The sequence below is a fragment of the Silene latifolia genome, chromosome 11 (genome assembly GCF_048544455.1).
Source record: "Silene latifolia isolate original U9 population chromosome 11, ASM4854445v1, whole genome shotgun sequence".
Lineage (NCBI taxonomy): Eukaryota > Viridiplantae > Streptophyta > Magnoliopsida > Caryophyllales > Caryophyllaceae > Silene > Silene latifolia.
Genome location: NC_133536.1, coordinates 188,266,359 through 188,274,809, shown reverse-complemented (window position 1 = coordinate 188,274,809; position 8,451 = coordinate 188,266,359).

Here is an 8,451-nt window from a genome sequence, read left to right as displayed (position 1 = left end):
TGGGTCCTATGCTTATCTTTTGACGTTCGTTGCATATTATGTTTAATTCAAAGCTGTTATATTACTTCTTTATGCACTGTTTTACGTTTGTGTTAGTCCTGATGCGTAAGTTACCCAATCTTATGATGTAAAGAGTGACACCTATGATGAGTGTGAGTTCGGTGGGAGGACATGAGTTATATGTGGTTGTGATAGATAGTAGGAAAAGAAATGGAAGATCGTTATGGCTTATTTGAGACATAGAGCATGTTTTCTGAGATGAAATGAGATGAGTGATATGATGGTGTGTTGAGTAACGTAAAAGTAAGTGAATATGGGCATGGGATGATGTGAGTCTAAGGAACGTGAGAATGAAAGGATTGAGAGTAAGGATGTGGATAGTGGCAACTTGAGATGTGTAAAGAATTATGGAGGGAGATGGTTAGGAGTCGTATGGGTCAAGAATATATGTACTAAAAGTTCGTTTTAAAGGGGTTGAGAAGGGCGGTATATAGTGAACTTTATGGAGACATGTTGCGAGGTGGATTTGTAGACAGTGAGTGAGTTTGGAAGATTTAGTTTATTAAGAGGTGAAGCTACGTGTGATTTCTTTGGGCATTTAACGGTATGAAATAAATTTTGATTCCTAGAGATGTATGAAGGAGATGCAATTGTTTGAACAGTGCACGTTGATTTTATGGATAGATTAGTAGTAAGTGTGAGCGATAGCATAATAAGAGAAGATCCATGGTAAGAAAGAGTGAGATGATATCGATATGAAATAATGAGATTTGAGTTTTGGAGCGATGATAAGGTAATTGAAGCACTAAAGGGTTAGATAGAAGTAATAAGGAGTTGAAATATTATATGGTATTGTTGAGTATAAAGAGAAAAGAAGGATAAAAGTAAGCTGAGAAAAAAAAATGTCCACCGGAGTTATGTGACATAAAAGTAAGGAATCGTCGAGATGTATGATACTATCAAGAGTAAGTAAGTTAATGGTTATACAGAAGTTTTAGGACAACATGATTAATCATGAGTTACGAGGAATTAAGGGAGTAAGAAGTTGGTGGAGTATTTGCACGATACGAGATTTTGGTGGAGAGTTAGATGATGATACAATTAAGGATAGTATTGGGAAGAAGGTTGAGGTAATTTTGTTGAGGGATTTGATGATAGTTATTTGGAATGTTAACCATAGATAGGAAAGAAACCGTGATGTTTAGAGATGAGTGTAAGAGGCTTGATGTCCAAACAATGGTGGTGTTGAGGTGTTGTCACTAGTGGTTAAGGGCGATGATGAGCAGGAAAGATAGCCATTCTAAAGAGGTTGATTTTGTAGAGACCAGATTGATAGGTATGGTTGTGAGGAAGTATAAAACGTGGTTAAAGGAGGCGGTTGCTAGTGGTTGAGTAGTAATGGTATGGTTATACTTGGGATGAGGTGATGGTTATGCGAATGGGGAAATATGTTATGTGGGGCATATGAGTTAAGCTCGGGCGACAGGTAACTTTTATCAGGTGGTAACTTACGTGATCAGGATTGACTAGGTGGATGTGATTATGGGTCTATGATGTATATAAATGTTTGTGTGAGGTTCTAACCTCACAAGAAGTGGTATGGTGTGATAATTATAAAGCTATTATCTGAATGTTCTGTAATACCTGTTGGATACGATAGCGTAATGGAATGATGTTTAAAAGGTAATAATTTGACTGTTTTGGCATGACTAGTTATGCTTATATGTATTCATGGTACATGTTAAATCTGTGATATGGTAAGGGGATGATATTCATGAGGTTATTATCTGTTTAATTCATATATTATCTGTTGCATTATGATTTAGTAAAGTGGATTTGAGTAAGTTAATCTTGTCCGAGAAGTTACGTTGAGTCAGTGTTTATGGGATTGTGTCTGTTGTGATGTCTATCGGTGTGGTTGTGATGCCTCGGGTGGTGATCCGGGCACGGTACTTAGTGTTGTGATGCGGGTATTTTCGCACTGCGGTGTGGCTGTTGGTGGCGGTGTTACGATGCCGTCACCGGTTGTGGTGGAGTAGGCGAGATGATTATGATGCGAGTTTTCGAAAGTACATACCAGTTAAACATAGATTGTTGTTTTGGTTGATATTGCTTCCTGTGAGTTTCAGTTTGTACAGATAGACAGTTGTTTTGTTTATTGATGTTTCTTACCAGTTAAGTTCTGGAAGGAGGGTAGAGTATGATATAAAAGAGAGTTTTATATGTTTTCGTTGTTGTCATGGTATAGTGACATTCTGTTGATGGGACACGGTTGTGAGAGGTTGTTACAGTAATTTTGATCTTGTTCTAGATAAGGCTTTAGTAGACATGGTTATGGCAAGTGATTCGTAAAACATGTGTGGTAATGACCTGAAAGATACAGGTGGTTCATAATCCTTTGTTGAGATAGTGAGTGTAGGGTGATTGGAGGAATTAGTGTCATGTTAAGTTATGTATGAGTTTTGCGGTGATGAAGGAAAGAACTTGAGGATCTAGTGTGAGTATACGTAACGAGTGTGTATCGTGAGTTGTGCTTTTGGGAGACAGGTGCTTTACATAGAGAGGTATGTTGTTTTGCAGTAATAATGGAGAGTTAGTATGGTGATTTTGCTACGAGCTTTATGGTATATGTTAGGTGGTGTGCCGAATGAGTTAAGGTATGAGAAATGTTTATGTATGGGAGCGTTGGATATAGGAATGGTGAGTGTTTGGTTTATAGACGGTTATCTTTGACATGTGGTGGTAAAAAGGGTAATGAGGTATAGATAAGGTTTGGTATTAGTGAGTTACGAGGACGTAACATTTATCTTAATAGGAGTAGGATGCGACAAAAGAGATTTTGGTGGTGGTACTTATAGTGATATATTTCGGAGTAGAGTGTTGGTGTAGCATAAAGCATGAAGTTGTATATTTTGTGGTCGATGTTGTTAAAAGGCCACGACCGTGCTTGTAGTAGTATGATGTTTAGGAGTGTGAGAATATTCCACTAGTGTTGACAGTTGGATGATGAGGTTATGAGTGTGAGTAAACTTCGAGGACGAAGTTCCTTTTAGGGTGGTAGAATGTAACATTCCGTTTGATATCTATGAGTGTCGGGAGAGTTTATGATGTAGTTGATACGACATCGTGAGCGATGTGTGTTGGTGGAGTTAGTGTTAAGAGTTCATGGTTTCATGTTTTATAAGTTGGGATTCTGTTTTAAGTTCTTAGTAGCTTTGTTGCGTCGTGACCGAGTTAGTATGTTTGTTTTTATGTATGGGTTGAACTTCGGGGACGAAGTTCTTTTTAAGGAGGGAAGACTGTAATACTACGGTTTTATGAGTCTCTGGGTACTCTATCGAGTAGGCCTTACTCTGTCGAGTAAGGGTGAGTTGCAGTTTAAAATAGTTTCTGACCTGTTGGGTACTCGATCGAGTAACGTGGATACTCGATCGAGTAAGGGGGTACTCGATCGAGTACCTTAGCTACTCGATCGAGTAGCCGGTTTACGGGGGTTGTTTTCTCGGGTTTTGTTAATTATGCGATTAAGGTATATAATATTTTCCGTCATTGTTCTAAACACTTTTCAAAAACCTAATTTACTGTCAAAGAGAGAAAGCAAGTACGTTCATCATCTTAATCGCATTGTTAGAAAATCCCGGAGTTTGGAAGGTCGGTTTTCATCGTTTGTTATACCGTTGAGATCTTTGCGTCGAGGGTAAGATCTATGTACCCTTTTTATTGTCTTTCCTTTAAGTTGGTTAAACCCTAATCTAGGGATTTGGGGGTTTTTGAGTAGTTTGTGATTTGGTAGTAATTATGTGTATGTATGATAGGAGGAGGATTTGTAGAAGAGGCTTTTTGATACAGCTGTAGAGACCGTCTGATAGTTGTGCTTTCCAGGTAGGATTTCCCACTCAGTATTAATCCCATAATGGGATGATTGTTGATGTGTCGAGATTGATTGTTTGATATAGTAATTGTATTGTGACGGCTGTGATTGTGATTGTGACTGTTGTCTATGGTTCTCGAGACGCGTTCACGGCTCAGTGGAGTCACTTGTGGGAGTGGCTTCACGCCCTAGTTTCGCCCTTCGTGGAACCCGCCACGGAAGGGGATGTGCACATTAATGAACAGGGAAATCGCTCAATATGAGGAGCGGGGATTTGGTGGGTACGGTTGCGGTCCCCTACTGGCAGGGCTGGTCCAGTGGACAGTCGGTGATTGAGATTAATGGGACTGGTGTGATTGCGTGTGTGACGGTGTGAGATATCTGTTTATCGTATTGTTGATGTATATATAGACTTTGTGATTAGTACTGACCCCGTTTAAATGTTTTAAAAACTGTGGTGATCCATTCGGGGGTGGTGAGCAGTTATTGAGCAGGTATGATATGACACGTATGGGATAGCTGGGATGAGTCATCACGTGGCAGTTAGAAGTCTTCCGCTGTGTCAGACGGTGTTTTATAGCTTTGATAGTTTTAGCAGTAGACCGTCTGAGAATGTTGTATTTCAGTTTATCAGTTTTGGTTTTGATCATGTAATCACTTAAACTATTTACTTTTAAATATGTTTCTTTATTGTCTTATGAATATCATTGCCTCGGGTAACCGAGATGGTAGCATCCTTATACCTGAGTGGTCCTGGTAAGGCACTTGGAGTATGAGGGTGTTACATAATCATCTTTATAAATTCGTTATAATCCTTAATTATAAGGGAAGTATACAGATTATTTTCCACAAGTGGTATCAGAGCCAAGGCCACGAATTTTATTTTGATGATTTTCATAAAATTGGATGTAAACAATTTTTAGGGTTTCGGAAAAAAAATAAAAAGGGTTTGGCTGAAATTTTTTTTGCCCGAGAAGATTTTTTTCCAGCCGTTTTTTTTCCTTGTTTGATGATTTATTTCCATTTTGTTTTTTCATATTGTTGTTTTAATCAGTTAAAATGATTATATGATGAATTTGTAGATGTTTGATTTAATGAAGATTAAATTATAATGGAAATGGAAATCGTCTAGTTGGTGATGATAAATTGTTTTTTGCTATATTGTTTTTGGCATAAATGGTTCTAAATTGTTGTTTAGAATCATGTTTCATAAATTTACATGTTTAAATTATAAGGTGAATATGCCAATCTTGTTAATAGAAACAATAAACGATTTTGTTCATCAATATCATGTTTGTTTTTGCAATTTAGGGCATAATGCCGAATTGAAAAGAAACTTTTAGGGCTGTTTTCATTTTTTTTCAGCCGAGAAAAGAAAGAAATTTTTTTTTCCTGTTTCTGTTACTGTTCACGTTGGGTAGAATTAATATTTTTTTTTCTCCCTTTCGGTTTTTGCTGAAAAACCGAGAATAGGTTTTTATTTTGGGGCTTTTCGGTTTTTGCCGAGAAAAATTTTAAAGAAATTTTTTGTTGTTGTTTTGGGCCAATAATTATAATTATACATTACTTTTATAATGTACGATTGTATGTTTTGAAACAGTTCAAATTTTTAAGATACCTAATTATTTTAAAGAAGTTTAAAATAATGTTGGATTAAATTCATATTACAAGTTTAATATGAATTAAGATTAAATTTATAGTGAGTAATTGAGGAATTGTCACTTAATTTGATCATTTAAATAGGTGGTTTGGGAAATTAATCTACATAATTAAAGAATTATGTCTTGCATGTTTAATTTTTTTTAGTTGATGCATTTTATTTTAGTTGAATGAATCGTTGATTGGTTTTATTTACGTATTTTTGCAATCTGTTGTAATTTGTAATACCTAGTGTGGCCTTAGTCAAATTATGTTTTCGTAATGATGGGAACATAATTTTTAATGTAATTTGAGATCTCGTATCTCCGTTTGGTTTTCTTTTATTACGGTTTTGAAATTAGAATGTAAATAGGTTTATTATGTAATTTTAAATTGTATTTTTTGAGAAGACTAAAGATGGAGATTGGAGCTCACTCCCGCTACATGGATCAAGATGGAACATCAAGACAAGATTCTCGGGTCCAAGGATGGATTCCAAAGTTGTATTCATGTTCGTTTTGATATGATAGGCCACACTAGGACTTTATTTTGTTTTACGTTTTACCGTTCTTATTGCTTTTCATTCACATGCTAGTTCGTGCATCATTTTTCCGCCTAAAACCAAACCACCTACTAAAATGCATGAAAATTGACACATATAGGTTGTATGTTAGTTTTCATAGACATACATATGTCACATGTTTATTAAGCCATCACCTTAGTTTATTCATTCACGCATGCTAGATATTAGTTCACTTAAAATGAATTAAAATAAAGTTGATGGGATCTTCCTCTAAAACGGAAATTGAGATTAGTCTTTATAAGGGCAAACAACTGTGAATCCCTTCTTCGTCGGTAGGCATAATATGACCCCTTCTACGTTGGGTAAGTAGTTTGTGTTGACTTAGTTTATCTCAACATTATAGTCCGAAGAGTTTCTCGTGATTATGATGGACTAAAGATAGAATTTCTGAGAAATTTATCGACCAAGAATTCTAAAGAGAATTAGCCAAAAGGTTGGCTTATCAATTTACAGATAATTGAGTCTTGGGATCATTTATATAATTCTTGAGGGAGGTCAATTGTATAAATGCATGAGTCTTCGCTTATAACAGTTTTGCATTAAGACTTAAAATCAAATCGATGCATATGCTTATTATTTATTCTTCTTTTCGCAGTGTAGAACACGTTTATATTACTGTTACAACAAATGGCTGGAAATAACGAAATCCCAATACCAAGTCCCACACTTGGACACGAGTCCTGGCTTAAAACATGAATCAGTTCACACGACTGAAGAATGATGGGTCCAACTTTGCGGACTGGGAGGCAGCACTACGGAATGCTGCCATTGCTGACGGTAAGCTCAAGTACTTAACTGAGCCAATACCGGTAAACCCAGGCCCCAATGCGAGAGTTAACGAGTCACTTGCTTATAGTGATTTCGTCATGGAAGCGGGTGCGATAAAGAACGTACTCATCTTGGCAATGGAAACCAATTTGCAGAGACGCTTCATTGCCCAGGGTGCAAACAAGATTTTCACCACGCTCACTAACGAGTTCTCAAAAGCACCGAGAATCGTTACTTATGAGCATACATGTCGCATCTTTGATGCGAAACTCCATAAGGGCCAACCGGTTAGCCCACACATTCTTAACATGATTGAGAATGTCGAGAAATTGGAGGCACTTGATTGCAAAATCAGTGAGAGCATTGTCATTGACCAAATGCTTCATTCTCTTCATGATGGTTTTGCCCTTTCCAGGGCGAACTACTACATGAATGGCTTAAAGAAAAGTCCTCATGAGCTACACTCACTTCTCGTACAGACCGAGAAGGATATGAAATTGAGTGGGAGCATGAAGCAGGATGTTCTCACGATTTCCAACAAGGGTAAAGGTAAGGGCAAAGCTCCAGGCGACCTAACTGTAGGTAAGCCAAAATTCAAGAAGCCGGGAAACGGTAAAAGTGGGCCTGGTGAGACTAGTGGCTCACAGGGCAAGGCAAAGAGCAAGGGCGGTGACATTGAGTGACACCATTGTCACAAGACTGGACATTGGAGGAGGAACTATCCCGTGTACCGTGAGGACATAAAAGCAGGCCGTGTCGTTCCTGTTGGTATGTCATCTTATATTCATATGATTGAGATTAACCATGCAAATTTCGGAACTTGGGTACTTGATACTGGTTGTGGTTCTCATCTGTGTAATCATTTGCAGGGCCTAAGAAATATCACACCTCTCGGAAATGGTGATGTGGACCTGCGAGTCAGGAATGGAGCTAGAGTTGTTGTTGTCTCGAAGGGAACATATGTAATCCAACTCCCTAGTGTTTTTGAGTTATTTTTAAATAACTGTTACTATGTACCCAGTGTTGGAATATGTGTCCTCCGACAATAATGCGATCACAACTGTTGATCATGATGATCACATGTTTAAGTCTTATTATAAAGAATACAATTGGGAAGTAATATTTTACTGTCAACTGGTCCACACATATCGGTAATGATTGGCTGACTAGAGTTTGACATTACGGTCGTGCGACGGTGGTGATCAGTTGATCCCCTAGGTCATACCTATAGGGCAACACTCTTAATTGATCATTTAATTGATCGTATAACGTTACGAGTCAATTAAATTATTTAAAATTGACGGACGATTTTGGAAGTAATATTTACGTATCTCATTGAAATTTGATTAAATGAGATACGGTCTGAATAATCGAATTGTTTCATTACTCAGATGAAATTATTGTTTAAGGAAACAATTAAAGTTGAATGAATTATTATAAATACAAATTATTGTGATTTATAAATTGGTAAAATATTTTGGTACAAGTGATTATGAATTACTGAGTCGATTTTTGTATATGACGTATTTTTATTAATACGTTGATTTTTAATATGTTAAAAATACATAACAACTTTATGTGACATGTGACA